Genomic DNA, 21716 nt, shown 5'->3' with positions numbered 1-21716 from the left:
TTCAGAGGGTGTGCATCCATTCAGCTGTGGCTGAAGCTATATAACATGCTTAAATATACCAGTAAGTGGCTTGTTTTTTCTTATTGTGAGAATTTGCCAGATAGTCCGAAGGACAAGAATATCTTACATCTTAGTTAAATGTCTATTATGTTCACAACTTGAAGACCAATAGCATTTAGAAATACAGATACAGATAAAGGTCTGGAAACCCATATTATGTAATACTTAAAAATTTTTTAACGTTTATTTATTATTGAGAGACAGAGAGAGACAGAACATGAGCATGGGAGGGGCAGAGAGAGGGGGAGACACAGAATCTGAAGCAGGCTCCAGGCTATCAGCACAGAGCCCCACGTGGGGCTCAAACTCACAAACCGCGAGATCATGACCTGAGCCGAAGTCGGATGCTTAACCAACTGAGCCATCCAGGTGCCCCTAAAATACTTTTTTAAATCAGAAGGTTGAATTCATTTTCATTACATGAGTACTTATTGAGCTCAGGGTATGTTAAATTTGGTGTGCCTGTTGGTGAGGATGAACCAAGGATGTTAAAGATCCAGTTTATAGTCTCTTCAAAGGAAGGAATCTTCAAGGATAGAACCTGCGCTCTTGGTAATGATTTGCTGAAGCTGACAATCATGAAGTATGATTCAAAGGTGACCAATCTCTGAGCCTTGGTGGATGGGTGGTAGGTAGGTTAGTACTTGAAGACATACAAGACAAGCAGAGTGGGGGAAGGTGAAGAAAGCCATTTTAGATTTGAAGTCTGAAGTGCAGGGTCATATAAGGAGAGATGCCAAGCAAGCTTTTGCATCCAGTCCTGAGGAAGAGAACTGTGAATAGACATGTGGATATTTGGGAGATGTCAATGTAGAAGTAACATTCATGAAATGAAGGTAGATGAGAGGAGTCGGGAAAAGGATAACAGAACTAAAAAATGACTGATAGATCCCAAGCCTTCAATATGGAAGTAACTGTGCCTGTCACTTATTTTCATTTGCTCCTGAGGATGAGGTCGGGAAAAGGAAAACAAAACTGGAACCTTCCAACTGGACTTCAAACCATATCATATCCTCTCTAACTCCACCAATGCTGGAAAGTGGGCCATTCTCAATTTCTCATCAACACATGCCTTTAGGCACAATTACAGAAGAAATCACTGATGGATCTCTCTAAGCCTGGGAGTAGGAAATCTTGGTTAATTATGTTTCAAAATAGAATAAGGAAAAAAATGAAAACATTTGACATTATATAAACATAATAAACTTTTGGCTGGAAAAAAATACCATAAGAAATGTTTAGAAGAAAAATATAAACTGAGGAAAATGTTTATACCTTTTACCACAGACAAAGGGTTAATATCTTTAATATCTAAAGTCCTTCTAAAAATAGATATTAAAAAGATCAAAAACTGGGTAGAAAATTGAGCAAGAAATTTAGCAGACAGTTCGTAGAAAAAAGTAAAAATGGCCTGTAGTCATGTGAAAAGATGATTCACTTTGCTCATAATGAAAGAAATGCAAATTAAAATTACACTGAGAAAAGGATTTCAACCTAAGGTGAATTATCATGATGTAGACTAAACCTCCTACTAGCAACAGCTAGAGTCACTGGAGAAATTATTTAAGAAACTATTCACTCACTAGACAGCCATCAATGCACCCCGAGCTTGAGGAGGTATAAAATCATGAGCCTGACATTCCACATGTACCAAGAAGTTGAACAGAGCCTCCAGATATCTTATGAGGCTTGGGGGAAGGGCAAAACGTGGAAATCAAGGCTAACCAAGGAAGAGGTACCTAGAAAAATACCTCAAGTTTACTTTGGGGTCACCTGAAGGGTTATATTCTGGGGACAAAGATAAACTTGATACAGACCAGCTCTTAAAAAAACTGAAATCCAGGGGCATCTGGGTGGCTCAGTCAGTTAAGTGTTGCACGCTTGGTTTTGGCTCAAGTCATGATCTCACAATTTGTGAGATTGAGCCCCACATTGGGCTCCTCACTGACAGCATGGAGCCTGCTTGGTATTCTCTCTCTCTATGCCCTTTTCCCCTCAAAATAAATAAATAAACCTAAAAAAACCCCTGACATCCAACTTTTATTCAATTCAATCCTGATTATATTATAGTGCTCTACTCAATCCTACTGGCCTGTCAGAAGCAAAAGCAAAAACAAATCCTTTCTGAAATGTTATAAAACCACTCAGTGCCTCAAGTTATCGCTATAATTATTCACATAGTATCCAGTATTCAATGAAAAATTACCTGGCATTCCAGAAGCACAAGAACAAATCACTGAAAACCGAAAACCGAGAGAATAGGACAACATATAGAGACATGTTAGAGATCTAGATACTGTAGACACAATTTTAAAATAGTGATTAATGTCTTTAAGAATTAGATACCTGGGGTGTTTAGGTGGCTCAGTCAGTTAAGTGTGTGACTCTTGATTTCACCTCAGGTCATGGTCTCACAGCTCATGAGATAGAACCCTCCATCGGGCCCTGTGCTGACAGCATGGAGCCTACTTAGGATTATCTCTTTTCTCTCTCTGCCTCTTTCCCCCACCTCTCAAAATAAATAAACAGTTTTTAAAAAAGAATCAGATGCCAATGTGGAGAACTTCCATGACAAAGAAGTTTATCAGATAACTAGACACTATTTAACATGTCAGGTATAAATTCTAGAACTGAAAAATATACTATAATTGAAGTTATTACATCAATGGGTGAGTCTGGTAGCCATTAGACACAGCCAAAGAAGAGATTAGTAAACTGAAAGCTAGGTTAGAAGAAAATATAAAAAGTAAAGTACAGATGAAAAATACAGAAAAGAGTTAGTAGATATATGAGATAGGGTCTATTCTATGTGTAATGTGGCAAAAGCAATATTTAAGGCTTGATGGCTAATTTCCCCAAATTAATGGAAGATATCAAACCACTGTTTTAAGAGTGCTATGATCTCCAAGCAGAATTAGTGCAAAGCAAATCTCACTCTGGCCAGTAAGACTGCTGAAAACCAAAATTAAAGAAACAAATATAAAATTATCTAGTGTATAAGGATCATTGACATCAAAATAGCAACAATAGGACTTACATGATGACTTCTCAGAAAAAATAATGGAAGGCAGAAACAATGCAATGACATCTTCAAAGTGCTAAACAAAAGATCAGCAGTGCAAAATTCCATGCCAAAAAAAGGGTCTTTCAAATTTGAATTTGAAACAAAACAACTTCAGGGCAAAAAAACCAAAACAAAACACCAGAATTTATTCAGGGACAAGAACAGTAGACCTACACTGAAGGAATAGTTTTCACCATACTCAAAAATCAATTCCAGGTAGATTTTAGAACTAAGTGTGAAGGGTAACTTGGAAAAATACCTTCACATCATTAGGCAAAAATTTCTTACACAGGAGAAATAAAGCAATAGCTATCAGGGAGAAGACTGGCAATCTGGAAAACACTTAAATTAGCATCATTAATGTATCAAAACACACCACTAAGAGAGTACAAAATAAGCCAGAGTGGAAGAAGATATTTGTGATATATATCACTGACTCCCATGCTGAATATAAAAAAGAAATAAATATGCAAAATAACAGAGAAAAGACAGGGAACCCAATAAACAATCAGCAAGACAACAAACAAATATGTCATAAGAGGATATCCTGTTAGTGACTTAATTTTTTGAGTGACTTTTACCAAATCTCAGCATTTAAAAGCCCTGACTTTTCATTATTTAAATGACTACAGAATGTTCTATCTCCTTGTGTAACTTATAAAATGTTCTAACTCTCTGGGACACCGTCAGAACTAATAAACACATAACTTTATTGTTATTTTTTATAAGAAATGATTACTATGAACGGGAAATTAATTGACCTGACACTAAACATTATGCCCCTGACTTTCCCCTTGGGGTTGTTGTTTGTAATGGAATCTAAAGATATCTGTGGCTGATTAGTCCATGAAGTCTCTTCCAAGGTCATTACTATCAATGATAATACCCCTGGGGATATTACTATAGAGAAACCCCTGTGGCATCATGGAGATCTTTTTATCTAATAAGTAGGATACTGGTCAGCCAAACAATGCTCAATGGAAATGAAGGAGCATACAAAACACTTTTGAGAATTGGGTGAGAGATGAAGGAAGAAGTTGAAGAAAGCAAAATCCCAAAGGCAAATAAAAAGATAGTAAACATTTTAGATGTTTGCCTTCTGTTTTGTCTTTTCAACCTTATTATTTTGTAATACAAAATATTCATGTGAGAAAAATCAGGTTATGTCACCATATCAGCATAGATTAGCATGAGATGCAAAGGCAGGTTTGAGATCCATGATACAGAAAGATGAAAACAGAAATCAAAGTTGTAGCTCTATATATTGCTGCATTCCAGGAGCAGAGGCAGGCATCATCTGCCAAATCTGCTTCCAAAGACACTAAAGGTGTGTTTGACAGGCATTATTAAATGTTTTAATATCATGAACATGCACGATATGTGCATAAGGTAGGGATATATGACTGTGTGCAGTGAGTGGCATGCACGCACGCATGTGTGTGTGTGTGCGTGCATGCACATGCATGGTATATTTGGGAAGAGGGAGAGGCATGACAGACATTTGTTACTCTGACATGTGTGTGGTGTGGAACTGGTATTATTCTAACAGCTTCTACCCTGCTGGGCAATGCAACTGAGTGCCCCAGAGAAATGAGTCCATTTCATATAGAGGACAGAATGTGATCAAAACAAAAATTGCTTCTACAGCTTGTTTATTCCAGTTTGCCTGTCCCTCCCCCCAGTTTGATTGCTACTGCTTGGAACATAAACAAGAGGTACATTTCAGCGCTCCCAGCAGGAGATGAAAGATGCTAAAATAGCAAATGTCTGGGACATTCAGTACCTTTTTTATTTTCAATCACAAGAGCAACTGTCCTCCTCAAAGCCTTGATTATGGTAACCTTTTGTAGGTCAGTTGTATTACATAAAAACTAATAAGTTAATCAGGTCTCATCATATAGAAAAGATACTGAGATACACACAGAATGCAGTTAACCAGATTTTTAATACATGAACATGGAGAGATGTTGGAGGATTCGCCAACATTTTCTTCTGAGATTTGTGTTGACAATAAACTCCATGCAACAAACAGAATGGCAAATAATTATTTCTCAGAGTATATGGTTGCATAAGTGTCAGAACAGCCATAGAGAGCAGGGCCTGTCTGGATATAAAGTGATATTGACCCAAACTAAGATGGTATTCTTGAACCATCTTGGCAACTTTTGCCTTATCTATCTTTCAACTTTGCTGCTAATGCGGTGGATTAGATAATTATTCAGGAATGTTCACTTCCTATCTTCTACCATCATGGGAGTCTCTGGCACTGTCCCTTGACATTGGGCTTGGTGATGGAATTTGCTTTGGCCAATGGGCTATTAGCAGAGGTGAGTCAAACAGAGGCTTCAAACACATTTGTACAGTTGGAGCTTGGCCTCTTGTACTCCTGCTTTTTACCCCAAAAGGAATATGCTTTAGGGAACAGTAGATCCCAGGAGAGTAAGAACTGAGTTAAACTCATAGCCTACTCAGTCCTTCTTAACCCAGACTAAATGTAGTTGATTCTCATATCCATGAGCAAAACAGAGCTGATTATTGTTCTAAGCCCATGAGATTGAAGATAGCCTGTTACACTGCATTATTATGGTGATAGCTACCACTGTTAATAATACATTTTTAATGGACTCAGTTCTGACATTGCTTCTTAATTTTGTCCCATAGCGTTCATAGCTATAAAATCATGAGCTTGATTTGTGCCTTATTTATTTAACACATGTGAATTCTTTAATCGATTTATTAATGGTAAAGAATTAATTTGTTAAATATATGTTCTTGTGGGGAGATTTCTGTACTGACTTTTTGTATGGTCTGCCCATTAGATCATCAATTGTTTTCCCTCCATCTTAGGGATTAAAAAATATTTAATGTTTATTTTTGGGAGAGAGAGAGAGAGAGAGAGAGAGAGAGAGAGAGAGAGACAGTACAAGTGGGGGAGGGGCAGAGAGATAGAGGGAGACACAGAATCTGAAGTAGGCTCCAGGCTCTGAGCTGTCAGCACAGAGCCCGACATGGGGCTTGAACTCAAGAACCGTGGGATCATGACCTGAGCCAAAGTCAGATGCTCAACCGACTGAGCCACCTATGTGACCCTTTTTTTAGGGAAGTTTCTCTTCTATATGTTGACTTCTAAATTCCAGGGACACCAAATGTTCCCACATAGAGCAATTTATTTCTTCTCTCTTCTATATATATCATTTTTTTCTCAAATCGTTTTAGTTTTTGTGTTCTTTTTCACTGTGAAAATCTCAAGCCTTTTTTTTTTTCTTTGTCAGTGATTTGGTCTTTGCTGTTCTTTACTGATTTATGTTGCTAATGGTTGAAAATGTGTCTCCTTCATTCTTACATTTCAGATCCTTATGCTGTTTTATCACCTTAACTTCAAGATCTTTTATGTTCTTTTGAAGTTCTTTTATAGCTATTGCAGGGAATTTTAATCGTTATCTGGAGTTATGTTTTCTTCCACAATAGCTTCTTCATCTGTGTTTCGCTGGTTTGCATGCTCACTGGTTTCCTTCCTTCCTCCTCTCTGTCCTGGCTTCTGAGTGCTTTCAGGTCGAGATGTGTGACAAGTATTCATTAGCGTGCTTCTTTCTCAAGGTATCTGTGGCCTACTTGTCCTCCAGGGAACTACCTAGAAGAGTGTTTTCTTTTGAAGATTTTCTTTAGGGGGAGTAAAGAAGCCAGAGCATTTACCACATTAGTTGTACTGGATTTCTCAGCAAGAAAGAGAAAGACAGACAGACAGTCTGTCTTTGGGTTTCTCTATTCTCTTTTGCTGTTTTTGTTGTTGTTCTCGTTGTTGTTTGTTTTGGTCTCAGCCTCCCAATCCAGGGACTGAATAAACTCCACAGGAGTGCTATGCAGACTCCACTGGTAGAGTGAGACCTTTTTCATGGAGATTTCATTGGGGCTTCTCAAGCACCTCATTCCCTGCTTCCTGCACCTCCAAAGATCTTGCCTTATTGATTTTCTCTTTTATTTTTTCCATTTGGTGAAATTCCTGGGTTTTGCTAGAGGTAATTCGTTCTAGGCATTTGTTACTGGTCTGCTTTTCCTCTCCCATTTTCCTCTCAGCAGGAGATAATTGAAATGGAGAATTACAGAGGGTTTTCCTGTCTCTTTGGGGAAGGGAGAAATAAAAGGTGCTCAGGGCTGACTAGGTAGTTTTGCGGAGATTTCCTGGGGCTGCTCCTCTCCCAGTTGAGGAGGTAAATGGTGTTTAGTAAGATCCCATTCAGGGTTATTTCTGAGCCTGGTAGATTTAGGGGGTAGACTGGGGCAACACCAGTCTCATGCTTTCAGCATTTCTGAAGATGTATCTTTTCTTTTGCTGGCTACCAACCCATTCTTCTGTCTGATTCCTGTTTTTGTTGATGTTCTATGCATGCTTGTTTTATTTATCTCCTGATCTCCCTGAATATTGTTATCTATGGGAAAAAGTAAGGTGTGAAATCTGACTTCACACGATCATCTTAAACCCAAGACCAGATGCACAGACTGCTTTGATTTGTGTGACTGTCACACACTTGAGCGACATGTGTCACATACTTGACCTTGTCAGTAGCTGGTTTTTGGAATATTTATCAAATGATAGTTCTGATTATAGACTTGATGTTATAGCCTGAAGGTTTTTGTCCCCTTTCCCCCCAAATTCGTAAACTATATTTGGAGACAGGGCCTTTATGGAGCTGAGGTTAAATGAGGTCATAAGGGTGTGGACATAATTTGATAGGACTGTGGCCTTGTAAGAAGGCACAGGTCTGTGCCATGTGAGAATACGGTGAGAAGGACGCCATCTACAGGCCAGAAAGAGAGCTCCCATCAGAAACCAAATTCGCCAGCACCTTGAACTTGGACTTCCCAGCCTCTAGAACTCTAAGAAAACTAATTTCCATTATTTATCTATGGCACTTTGTTATGGTAGCCTGATCAAACTGATATATTTGATTTATATTTAGTTCATACTTCTTTGGGACAAAGGCATAATTGTAAACCATCTGTCCCCCACCCAATCTACTTTCTCCCCAAAACCTCAGTGTTAAAACTGCTACCTGGCCACACAACCTCTCTTGATCACTTAGACAAATACTGTAGACACACACCCATGGCTCCCTCTCTGAAGTTAAATAATCAATCATTAAGCTGACACGATCATGCATGTGGAAAATTCACATTTCTACAAGACACCCTTTCCATGGCAACACCCTTCTTGTATTAATTGAGAATATTCTACCCTAATGAAAATCAGAAGCTTTCTTTAGTAGGAGATGAAAGGCAGTGGCAGTAGCTGGGGGCGGGCATGAGATCATAATGTCTACAAATTCTTATTTTATGTTTTACCAGATGATATGCCTCCATACCAGTCCTTTGAGAATGGTTTGGAAATGCATCATTGGTTATTGTCCAAATAACTTCTCTACAGAAAGAAAACAATATTTAGGAAGCAAAGCAAAAAAAAAAAAAGTCCACTAGATATTTCAGTGCCTATCATGGGCTGGGAGGCAAAATGAATGAGGCATATTGCTGTCTTCGTGGAGTTTACAACCTAGCTGAGAGACAGAGAGACAAAGAGAGAGAGTTAACTGCTCACAAGTTAAATGACATTACCAAGAACTGCAGAGGCACAAAGGAGAGAGTGATTCACCTTTTCTGAAGGGGGTAAAGACAAACCTTGGAGGGCAAGGAGATAGCATTTAAGCTGGAGCCTTATGTCTGAGTCCATTTCAAATGTTTTGCACCCACGCTAGGCATTTGGATAGGTAGAAATATCTCCTGTCTGTAAAACATCTGAAAGACTCAGCTTTTCACGTCCTCAGCCAGACTACCCTGGGCCTGGTCCTTTTTACTCTTCCTCCATCTCCCCTGCTGGTTGTCTGCTCCCACAAAATCTAAAAAGCAGTTCAAGTTCCTCTGTGCATTATCACAACCACCGAAGGCTTCCCAGGTGTTGTCACATTTGGCTTAACTGAGCTAGATGCTGATCACATTCCACGAGCCTCTGGCTTTTTCTTTCCCTTTTCCAGGCCCCAATTAGGCATCTAATTCTCATTTGGCCTCATTATGCATTCCCCACCCCCTCCAGGGCCTGGCAGGGATGGAGACTACAAGGAGGCCCTTCTCAGCTGGAGGCTGCCAGTGCTGGTCTCAGATCAGGGTCTTTCCAGCAGGAATAATACAGATTGGGTGTCTCTCAAACTCCCCCACACACCATCACACACCCTTTGTGGCTTTTGTTTCTCTACAGCAACCAGATAAATCTGCACACAGCAGGGTCCTAGTGAACACAGAGATACGTATTTTTTCCAGAGGAGTCTCTTGATTCCTTCACTGTAATAGGGTTTTAACTATGTAAGGAGCCACAGTGGGGCAACTTTGGGCTTTTCAATGGTGCTTTATGTGAAATCTTTCATAAGAAGGAACTTACTGCTGGCAATAACCAAAGCTGGATTCTCAGAAACTTCATTGTACATTTAAGGCTCCTGAAAGAAAGTGCCTCTGACTGTTTTGGTTGCAACCCTGCACGATTAAGTATATAGCTCTTTAGTCAAAGGATAATTTAATCCTATATATCCTTAATTATAGACTCCTTAATTATTTCCACTAGATTTTGCTCTTTTTGTATGTTGCATTTTCCGAAATAGCACAATTTATTCCGAACATTTAATAAGGCCTAGTGCAACACCTTTGTTTATGATCAAAGTACTAGAAATCTACACCCAGGAAGAAAGCTGCATCCAAGAAATAACTAGAAGATTTACAGAAGCACCAGAGGATGGTTATTAGAGGGCTCTGAACTGTAAGTAAGTGAGTTCAGCTCTGCTACAATAATTCCATTTCTGGTCTTGGCCCCTCAACACCAAGTCTTTTAGCTTTAGGAAAAAAAAAAAGATACAAGTTTTCCTAGTAGGAAAAGTTTTCAAACACACCTGGTATTAAACTCAAACCCATTTTCTTTTCAGCTTTTCTTCGCAAAGCCCTGTCATAGATGCCCGGATCTTAACCTTGGAGCTTATTTGGATTTAACAATTTTGATGCCTTCTGAGAGTTTATCACCACCAGAGCAAACTCAAATACACACACACACACACACACACACACACACACACACACACACACCCTAAAAGACTGTCTAGGCCACATCCACTGAATATGTAACTAAATATGTAACTGCTATTAAACTCTGCCAGAAGCCTTTGACTAAAGGGAATTCAAAGTTACTTATGAGAAGTTGATGTTATGTTTGCCAAATTCTTCTGTTTAAGGACTTTATTCCTTTTTTAGGTTGTAGGTCTGTTATTTCTTGTTTTCTGAATGGGAATGCTTTCCTCCAGAAATAAAAAAGATCCTTGACCATATTCCAGTCCAACCAAACCCTTTCACAGATGTGGAGATGTGGACACTGGGCCTCGGGAAAGTGCACAGTTGGCCCAGCGCCCCCTCCTTCCTCCACCGCACCCCAGGGATGAGGTTGGAACTAAAAGTTCTAACTCCACTCCTGTGCTGTTCCTAATACTTTACCCAACACTGGTGATAGTGGTGAGAAAGCTGAAATAGGACTGCAATTTGGGATGCTTGGGATGTCGTTCACATCCTGAGATGGCTTTGTTGGGGGAAGGTAGCACAAAATTATTCACAATGAAGAGAATAGGTCGCTGTCCGGTTCCAGGGACTTCTCTGTGGTCAGTGGCAGCAGGCTTGGTAGAAATGGTGGTGTGCCAAGGCTCGCCCCTCCCACAGGGTCTGCTATAGGGTCCTATAGCACAGACCATATTTCTCTGCTGGATATTTTAGAGTTGAAATCTGGTGGTTTGATTATCCTTTTCAAGATGGGCTTACTCCGTGTCTTCTTTAATCTGGAAAACCAAATTAACATCACTCTGGAACTCCTCCTACTGGGGTGAGAAGTACATGATGCCTTGGTTTGGAATCCAGGGAAAAGATTCCAAATGTGAGCAGCATAAGGTTTCATGGCTTCCTTGAGCCACCGGAGGATCTAGCGGTCCTGGGACTAAAGGGGGCGGTCAGTCAACAGTGGTTGGGTATGTAATGATGTCATCCCCTGGGCTTCAGGAGTCTCCTTGGATTCATGCTGTAGCACCAGTCTCTTCAGGTTGACATCACTGGACTGCCCAGTCCTTGTCCTGAACCCCTGGATGCTCAGCTCCTTCACTGCCCTGGTGCTTTACAGCTCGACTGACTTGTGACTGCTGAATTTTGCTTTCATCTTGACTGATGATCCGGACTGAGGCATCCTGGTCTCTTCCGTAGTCAGGAATGTCTTGTTTGTTCCAGAATTTTGACAACCAAGAGATCCCTGGTCCTCTGGCTGCCTTTTTTGCCTCTTCTCTCAGACTCTCATAGGCAGTCCTTCTGTAGTTGTCAAGGTGACTTTATTCCTTGTGTGGAAACAGCACCTCCAGTGAGAGAATGGACGTGGAGGACACTGAATAATGGGCCTTGCACCCGCTTTATCTCTTGACATTTAATCTCTTGTTCTAAGAGACAATTCAGGAAATTCTTTCATAGCCGAAAAAGGAACATCCAGAATTTCCTTTTCAGGCAAAGAAATCTTAATTCATTTCTCTCTCTCTCTCTCTCTCTCTTTTTTTTTTTTTGTTCACATACTTTACCAAACTAGAGATCCTGCCACATAATCTCTCTAGCAAGATGACAATTCACCTGTGAGAAGGAGGCAATCCAATTTTGATTTATTGATCTCAGACACAGTGCTTTTCTAAAAAATAACAGTGTATACTAGCCCATATGTGATTGTCAAATAAAAGCCTAAAGACCAGACTTTTTAAAGGGGAAAAAAATAAGAGCTTAATTTCTTTCAATTTACAGAATTATATAGACATTTTTTGCCTGTAAATTTTTTTTTTGAAAGTCCAAAATAATGCAGCAAGAATCTGCATTATTACCCCCCTGCTCTGGGAAGAGCTCTACTGAAAAGCTGCCCTCCAATTTCAGATTTCTGGTTTTGTTACATTTAACCCGGTTGCTATTTGGCTGATTTCAATAGAACATTGATTATTTGTGTGATTGTAAACCTTGGAGAAGGAAAGAAGACAGACAGGTTCTCATATACCAGTAAGTGTTTTCCATTACAAGGAAACCTGTATTAGAAGTGTGGTGATGGTGGTGGTGGTGGTGGTGGTGGTGGTGGTGATGGTGGTGTGTGTGTGTGTGTGTGTGTGTGTGTTGGGGGTAAGATGAGGGGTGCTACTTAAGGTTTTATTACACAGGAAAGAGGTTTTATCTATTTTGTTGCTAAATTGCTACTATTATATGTCATTGATCTGAGGACACCTTTTTTCCCCCTACATTTTAACATCTGGGAAGTTGAGATGAATTGAATAATCAATGGCTCTACAATTGCTATTAACCTGGATTGAAGTTCAGACAGAGGATTTACATTTGCTTGTTAGTCACTGGACAGCATTGCCAACCTGAGATCAGTTAAATTAAATTCCCTGCCTACAAGTTTCTATGGACCACACTGGGATATGAATTCAGGACACAAACCTGCAGGAATAGCACCAGTTTGTGGTGCAAGTTCTTAAGGGAGACTTTTTTTTAAAACCTACTTCCATTGGGGCGCCTGGGTGGCGCAGTCGGTTGAGCGTCCGACTTCAGCCAGGTCACGATCTCGCGCTCCGTGAGTTCCAGCCCCGCGTCGGGCTCTGGGCTGATGGCTCAGAGCCTGGAGCCTGTTTCCGATTCTGTGTCTCCCTCTCTCTCTGCCCCTCCCCCGTTCATGCTCTGTCTCTTTCTGTCCCAAAAATAAATAAACGTTGAAAAAAAAAAATTTAAAACCTACTTCCATCAATGCTAAAGGTAAGACACCCAAGTCTCCTGGCTTTTTGGAGCAGTTATTGTTGGTGCCTGGGCCATCACGCCTGGGCCACCTCTGAGTGGCAGCTGCAGCGGACACAGTAGCCCTGGGTACTTGGACAGTTTCCCCCATTGTGTGCCTGCATCTCTCTGCTTCTCCACTAGCAGTGCTCAGGTAGCTTGTTTGCTCTGAGCATAGGGTCGTCCAGGGGTCCTGTGCATATGGAAGTCCAAGAATCATTTGTTTATTAACCGTTCCTCATTAAAAAGTGCTGGGGACCTAACAAGCCCGGGGGTGACCAATGAAGGAAGGGAGCCATTGGATAATGCCCCAGCTTCCCTGTCCTTAGATGCCACGATTCTGTGATGTGTTCTACACAAGTCCTTAAAGAGCACTCCGTGGGAATGAGCCCATTTTCTCACAGTAGTAATCTGCTCATGACCCATACTTCATTGGTTCCTTCCCTTCTGTCTCATTTCCCTTCTCCTTTGCCTGTGCTTCTAGAGACCATCTCTCAAATAAATTACTTACACCCAAGGTCTGCCTCAGCATCTGCTTTTGGGAGGGACACACATTAAGGCACTGTCCCCTATTTCTCCTTGAACCTCCCCCAAGGGTATAGCTCTTTGTTGTCCTATATTGAATGCTCTAGGGATTTTTTTTTTTTAAATGATTTCTTCTTCTTCTTCTTCTTCTTCTTCTTCTTCTTCTTCTTCTTCTGTTGTGATGTTTATTTGGTTTTGAGAGAGAGAGAGATTGAGAGAGAGAGAAGGAGTGCAAGTTGGGGAGGGGAAGAGAGAGAGGGAGAGAGAAGATTCAAAGCAGGCTCCACATTGACAGCAGCAAGCCACATGCAGGGCTTGAACTCGCAAACGAACTGAACCGTGAGATCATGACCTGAGCTGAAGTTGGACACTTAACAGACTGAGCCACCCAGGTGGGCCAGGGGAGTTTTTTCTTATGCAGTTATAGCTAATGGAGGAGTACTTCAATTATAGATAATTGAAGGTATCCTAATTTCAATGACATACTATTAATGAAAAATAAAACTGCCGGGATGACATTAACAGACTGAATACGCAAAATGAGTCATTAGCTCATCCCCCCCTTCCCCAAATCAGTACAAAGTTGTAAACAGTTGCGAACTGTTCTGTCCACCCTGATCCAACTAGGCTTAGTTGGCACACACATGTGTCATGCTATGGGTCTCAGGTCTTATCACAGTTTTAAAATCATTATAGGAAATAATGGATCAAACAGTTTTATTCCAAGAGTGATATTACCCTTGTGTGTTTTTTCAGATTTCTCATAGGTGACATAGAGGTTGGTTAGCCAATGGCAGCCCCAGTGATTCACTTGAGTTTTTCAAAATGTGGTCCATGGACCATCTGCAGTAGACTCACTTAGATATTATTATAAAATGAAGACTTTTCTAGGCTTCTTATCAAATCTCTTGAATAGGAATCTATGGCTGGTGAAGCCTGGTAATCTGCATTCTAATTAGTTGTCCCCAGTTATTCCTGTGTACATGGAAGTTTGAGAATCATCTGCTTATTCGCTGCTTTTCAACAAAATTGCATCCTTAAGGTTCCTGGACCTCTACTAGTAGTGCTTAAGGTATTGACTAGTAGAAATTTTATTCATAGCATAACAGCTAGAGCAAATATTTTTTAAAAGATAATTGAAACATTGGGAATAGTATCATCTCAATAATATGTCCCTTTTTTAAAGTTTTACTTATTTATTTTGGGAGATAGCATGAGTGAGGGAGGGACAGAAAGAGAAGGAGAGAGAATGCTAAGCAGGTTCTGCACTGTCACTGTGAAACCCTCTGTGGGTCTTGAACTCACAAACCTGGATATCATGACCTGAACTGAAACCAAGAGTTGGACACCTAACTGACTGAGCTACCCTGATGCTCCAACAACATGTCCTTTTTCTTTCTTTATTTCTTTTAAGTTTATTTATTTTGCACACATGCATGAACGAGCTGGGAAGGAGCAGAGAGAATCCTAAGCAGGCTCTGTGCTGTCACTGTGAGCCTGCTGCGGGGCTCGATCTCAGGAACCTGTGAAATCATGACCTGAGCCAAAATCAAGAGTCAGATGCTTAGGGGCACCTGGGTGGCTCAATCGTTTACATGTCAAATTTCAACTAGGTCATGATCTCACAGTTTGTGGGTTTGAGCCCTTGTGTCAGCTCTGTGCTGACAGCTCAGCTTAGATTCTGTGTTTCCCTCTTTCTCTGCCCCTCCCCTGCTCACACTCTGTCTCCCTCTCTCTCAAAATAAACACTAAAAATAATTAAAAAAAAAAAAGAGTAAGATGCTTAAGTGACTGAGCCACCCAGATGTCTCAACATGTCCTTTTTAAAAGATGACAATTTCCTAATTCCAGACAAAAATTCTGGAAAAGCACATTGTTCATTCATTCATTCATTTAGCAAATTCTTATTCAACGTCTGTAATTTGTTAGGTTATGTGAGTATAAGGATGACTAGAGCTCTTTCCTAATGCAAAGGCAATGACAGTATAAAGGACTGTGGCATCATGGTTGAGAGCATAGATTTGGAAGTGTGAATTTTGATTCTGCTACTTACTTGCTGAATGATTCTGGGCATGTTCTTTAACCTCACTGAGACTCAGGTTTCTAATATGTAAAAGACCCAAAGTGACGCCTACCTCAGAAACAGGTAATGTACACAGTGGAGCACTTAGTGGAATGTTTGGCCCATGTTAAATAATTATGAAAAGCTATGATTTGAGTAATAATCAAATGCATGATCTATCAGGGCAGGAGAAGACACAGGCAGTAACAGAGAGTGGTTATGTATGCACTTGGATTCTGAAGCCAGAATTTGCAGGGTTTTAATCCCGGCTTTGCCACTTACTAGCAGGGGTGATGTCACCTCTCTGTGTCTCCTGTGCAACTCTGCTTCCTCTCGTTGGCTTTCACATACCTTCCTTCTCAGGAGACCTTTTAACTACAACCACTTACCTCTCTACTTCACAGAGAATCCAAATGGCATGGCTGTTATTTAGGTATGTCTTTGTCAATGGGAGCAGGAGTCATGATTGATTACAGATTGAGGAGACAGTCATTAGAGAGAGAGAGATGGAAATAACTGATAAGACAAAGCCCACTAGAGAAGGGAATCACAAGATAATCGAGAGCATAGGCAACAACAGTTGCAGCAACAGTTGGTGTTGCTCATGTTCTTTAAATGAGGAATTATCTGAACTTTTGGAGGCTAATATGACTTATTTTCATACCCTTGTGAAGGGTGTTGCTATATATTTTTAAGAAAACATCCTCTGAGTTTATCATTTTCAGTTAAAAATTAGTCCATCAGAATGAGTCATGGCAGAAGCATTGACAGGAACAGGGGATTGATTCATCCAACAATTAAGCTCCTGAGAGAGCTTTGTGTCCTACCAGCACCAAGTTTTATTTTCTCTGTTTTCTAAACAATGTAATTTGATTATACTTCACATGCTGGGCTTCTTTATTTTCTTATTCTTTTTTTTTTTTTTTTTTTTGTAAATTGCATATGTAAAATCACATGGAAGGAATAAAGATATGCAGACTTGGTCTATGAAAAACATGGATTAACTGTGAATGATTTTCTGGTGATGCAGATAGATTTCTTTCACCCCAGTCCCACTTGTATACAGGCCTCTCATATTCAGAGGTGAAAGTCTTGGCTGTAGTTTTTTTTTGGTGCTGTACTTAATTAAGAAAGAGTGAACATATTGGACTTAATAACAAATTCTGGCCAAAGTGTGGTACAATCCACATTCTCATCTATAAGCACCCACTGAGCATCTATTAAGCCACTTTGAATTAATTACTTAGCAGACATTCATTAAGTATCTATCACATGCCAGGCTCTTTATGAGCAACAAGAAAGCAATACTTATAAGATATAGTCTCTGTCCTCCAGAGACTTAAGTGATTGAAATCCCAAGTGATAAGAATTATTCTGGGTTAGTAGAGGGCATCTTACCCAGTCTTGAGAGAGAGATAGGAAGTGGTTTCAGGGAGATGTTTCTGGACTAAGTTACATCCCAACTGAGCCTTGAAGGTTGAATGGGAGTGTCCAGGAAGAAAGGAGCTTGAGAAGAGTCTCAGGCACAAAGGCTCAGACAAGAGGGTGTGGGGCCAGTGAAAGGACTAGCCGGTTGTCACTGCCACAGTTCAAGATGGTTGATATTTAGAGTTCAAGGGAGGTGGCCAGAGAGGCAATAGGAACCAGTCTTTGGAAGACTAAGAAGTGTCATTCAGAAGGTCTATGAGACCCATGGAGGTTGTAGTCAGGGGGTGGCCTAACAGATTTGCCTTTTAGGAAGATTAGTCTGACTACTGAGCAAAGAATGAATTTAAGTAATGGGGGAGGGACTGGAATTGGGAAGAACAGTGAGGAGGGAGTAGTCTTTCTGAGCACAGAGCTGAACGATATACCCTGTCCCCACTTCTGAAATAGTAGGCAGGGCCTCATGACTGAGTCGCAGCCAATGGACTGTGGTAAAGCTGAAGCAACATGTGCTACTTTTGGGACTGGTGCCTACATACCCTCCTTGTGTGATCCTCCACACCTTGGCCCTCATCCACCAGGCCTTGGCAGCAACACTCAGACTTGAGAACCACCTGGACAGCTTGTGAAGTGCATATTTCTAAATCATAGTCAGAGCCTCTAATTCAGCTGGTCTGTGATAGGGCCCAAGGATCTGCATTTCTAGCTAGTTACTAAGTGATGGTAATGCTGCTGAGCCAGGAATCACATTTTGAACACTGATACCCTACAAAATGTAGCATTGCAAGATGTATAGGAAGGAATTATCCTGGGTTCCTGAATGACTGTGTGGAGTAGGGGTCTCCCTCCTCAGAACAACTTTGGAGTGTGTGAGCTGAGTAAGAAATATACTTTTCTCCAGTAAGTCATTGAGATCATGAGGTTGTTTTCTGCAGTCAGACTACTCAAATTAATACAGGAGTCACTTCTAGAAGGGACATATTAGAAAAAGTTACAATGTGTGTGATTGCCAGTACTGGGTCTATCTGTCACAGTGATCAGTTTTATAACTGCATGGAATGCAAGTGTTGTTTCAAGGCTCAGCTTACCTTCCTCATCTTGTCACCCAACCTCAGCCCAGGATGTGCTCTTCCCTTTCACAGTGAACTTACTATGATCACCCATTTGACTTTTCCCACACTAGACCATGGGCTCTAGAGAGCCACAAATTCTACTTAAAATCCTCACAATATCTGAAGCTTCACACGAAATAAGGTTAAGTCATCTTGATGATGTGTCAGTAGGCACTCAAGTGCCCACTGACTGTAAGTTAAGGGAGGTGTACATCATACTGTCTTCTCCTGTAGTCCTTTGCACATGGTGCTCCTTCCCTCTGCAACATCTGCCTACCTCTACTCAAAGCAGCTATTTTCACTCAGCTTAAACATCACTTTCACCAGCATGGCTACTCAGATGAAATTGTGACTAGTTATCCCTCCTATGCCCGTTTTCTTCCCTCTACAATTGACAAAATATGTATCATACTATTTTGTAACCATTATTCTAAGTAAGCTTGTTCTTTTTTTTAAACTTGTTTTGAATTTTGGTTCTCTTTTCAGCCCTATCATTTTTTTTTTTTTGCTCTATTTACATTTCTGTAAAAACCATATTTATATTTAATTCAATGATTATCCAACTAGTCCAGTGTCCTATTCCTATGAATCATTCAAATAGTTAATGAATGTTGTCCAAACATTGCCTGGCCCTTGGAATGTGCTTAGCCATCTTAGAAAATGATTTATTGTTTTACTGAAGCCATAAAAGTGGATAAAGTATCTAAGCAATTCTTTTTAAGTAAAAAGGAATAAAGTACTTTTTTAAGTAAAAAGGAATCGATGCTGTCCACAATGAAGAAATAGAATAATCTGGACATAATGTTGGAGGAAAAGTAGGTATGCATGCATCATGCCTGAAAGTCATGGACAAGTCATGGGGTAAATGCTGCATATCAGGCAGGCAGAGTCAACACTGGGAGGAGGTCACTAAATGTGAAGTGGAGAAAGCCCTAGTTTGGTATCCACATTTGCAGTCCAATGTTACCAGAGCTGAGATCTGAAGCATGAGTAGAAGAGAGGGACTATATTGTGAAATAACAGTGATGGTATGTTATGCAGATAAGACCTAATTATGAAGGAAAATATAGCCACTGGGTGAGGGAGGGGAAACAGTAGCAACCATTAGTTTTCTAAGACAGGGAAAAGCTGTATATATTTGAAGGCCAAAGGAAAGAAACAAGTAGAAAGAAATATAAACATGATGCTGGGAATTGGAAATAATTGAGGAGACAAGGTGTCGTTTGACAAAAAAGAAAAAGAGATTCAGAGGCAATGTTAAGGTTAATTTTTAGAAAGGAGAAATGTAGCTCTTATGTCAAGATAGAAGAAAATAAGGAGGGATGTGTTTGGGTCAAAGATAATTTGGGTGGAGAAGATATGAGGTTAGGGGATTCTTCCTTTAATGACTTTGATTTTTCTCAACAAAGTGGGAGGTAGGACAATCTGTGAGGAGATAGGGCTGGAAGACAGAGAAGAAGAAGAAGAAGGAGAAGGAGGAGAAGCAGAAGCAGAAGCAGAAGCAGAAGCAGGGGCAGAAGGGGGAAGGGAGAAGGAGAAAGGGGAATGGAAAGAGAAGGGGAAGGAGAGGAGGAGAAGGTGGAGGAAGAGAAGGATGGATAAAGTTTAGCTACTGTAAGAAGTGTGCTTGGGTAATCAAAAAAGATGGCTTATTCACAGGAGCCATTAAATGTAGCACATCAATAATATTTTTTAGACTAGAAAAAAAAAAAGGACCATGTAAATTTATAGCACCAGAAGCTTGGCATTGCTCTGAAATGAGTACCTGAATTGATGATCTCACTGTTGTATTTCTTCTCCCTCTGAAAGCTAATTCTAGGCACTTAATTTTTCGATGTCTTAACTCTTTTGTGTACTCTTCTTCATATGGCTTCCCTTGGCCATCTAATAATATTCACTTTTTAATATTTTACGGTCTGTAATTCATTTTCTCTATTCTCAAGTGAATATTCATATTCTCCAGTGAAATGAGCTTGGTGAAGATGCTGAATGGCCTTTATGCTGCTTTGTGTTAGTTTGGCAGACATCTATGGGGTACCACTAGGTGCCAGGAGCTGTGGGAAATGGCGAGGAAGCGACTATGAATTAAGCATTGTACTTGTCCCAGAGGCTGTCACAGTATTTGTGGGAGACAGACTCACAAATATACAATTTCAGCACCACGTGGCTGTTGCTGAATTGAAGGCACAGATCATATGATCTTGAGCAGCTAGATTAAGGACATTTATTCATCCTGCAAATATTTTGTGAGTGTGCTCCACGTATCATATAATGTGAACCCCAGGCAATATACAGTGGTGGAAATAACAGGTAAAGTCGTTGCTCTCTGGATATATGTTTGATGGAAATAAAAGAATGTGGTGTGATAGAGACATAGTGAAAGAGAGTTATTTAGTTTGAGTGTTTGGGGAAGATCTCACTAAGAAAGGATCTTCAAAATGAGACCTGGGTGAGAAGTCAGCCATGCAGATGCAGGAACAGGTGTTTCCCTGAAGAAACACATCCAGAAAAAAGGCCCAAAGGCTCAGGTACGCTTGGCCTGTTCAAGAAGCTGAAAGGAAGCCAGTGTAGCTGGAGAGTAGTGAGGGACAGAGATAAAGGAAAGAGATGCTGTCGGAGAAACTGACAAGCACAAAGAGTTTGAATTTTATTCTAATGCAAGGATTCAGTTCCTAAGAAGGATTATCTTTGTTCTGCAAAGGCCATAGGGTGCTGCAGTATATTCTTTACACCACCACCAAAAAATGATGGGTAGTGAGTATAGCTCATTTGATCATTCAATAATTGTAAATTGTGCACCAGCCTAGTGTCAGACACTTTCCTAGGTGCTGAAGATTTAGCAGCTACAAAGTAGAAAATGTCCTTGTAGTCACCATCTTATACATGAATGTGTGTGTAGGTGAACATTTCAGGTGTAGGAGCAGTAAGTGCAAAGGCCTTGAAGCAAGAGGATACTTAAAACATTTGAAGAAAAACAGACATGAATCAATAAAGAGAAATTTGCATCAGAGGAAAAAAACAGGGCAGGCTGGGGGTACAGTGGGTCAAGATTACATGGGTCACTATATGGATGTCAGGTCATATTGGATATCACTGGGAGATTTTGAGGAGAAGTGGGAGATTATATTCTTACTTCATAAAAGCATCACTTTGACAGTGGTGATACAGTAAACTGTAAGGAGCCCAAGATGAAGACAGGGAACCAAGTAGGTGATGGGTAGTTGATGCAGAGATAAATTTGACTGGCGAGAAGGTGGAGGAAATGAGAGTTGTGACCATATCTGGGTATATTTTGAAAACATAGGGTTTGGTGATGAATTGGGCTTGGACTTGGGAATAAAGAGACACATCAAAGATAACCAAAATTCTGGATCTGACCACCATGAACAAGTACCATTTGCTCAGATGAGGAAGACTGTAAGAATTACAGATGGGGAGCAGATATTAAAAGCTCAGTTTTGGAAAGGTTGAGTTGGAGCTGTTAATGAGAAATCCAAGTAGAAAGGTTTATTAGATGAATCCTGAGCTCATGGGAAATATTGGGAATTAAGGTATGATTTGGGAGTCAGCAACTAGCTGTGATTAATTTATTGAGGTAGGGAACCAACTTATT

The 21716-nt window shown here is 40.3% G+C and overlaps 1 protein-coding gene across 1 annotated transcript in view; it reads right to left on the bottom strand.

Moving 5' to 3' along the window:
• The window catches only part of MACROD2 (mono-ADP ribosylhydrolase 2), a 2049910-nt gene that overhangs the window by 10316 nt on the left and 2017878 nt on the right, over positions 1-21716 (bottom strand). The window lies entirely within an intron of this gene.

This window comes from Herpailurus yagouaroundi, unplaced genomic scaffold, assembly GCF_014898765.1.
Source record: "Herpailurus yagouaroundi ecotype Mexico unplaced genomic scaffold, PumYag 196, whole genome shotgun sequence".
NCBI classification, from domain to species: domain Eukaryota; kingdom Metazoa; phylum Chordata; class Mammalia; order Carnivora; family Felidae; genus Herpailurus; species Herpailurus yagouaroundi.
Note: the sequence above shows the minus strand (reverse complement) of the source record. Positions and strands in the feature narration are given on the sequence as shown.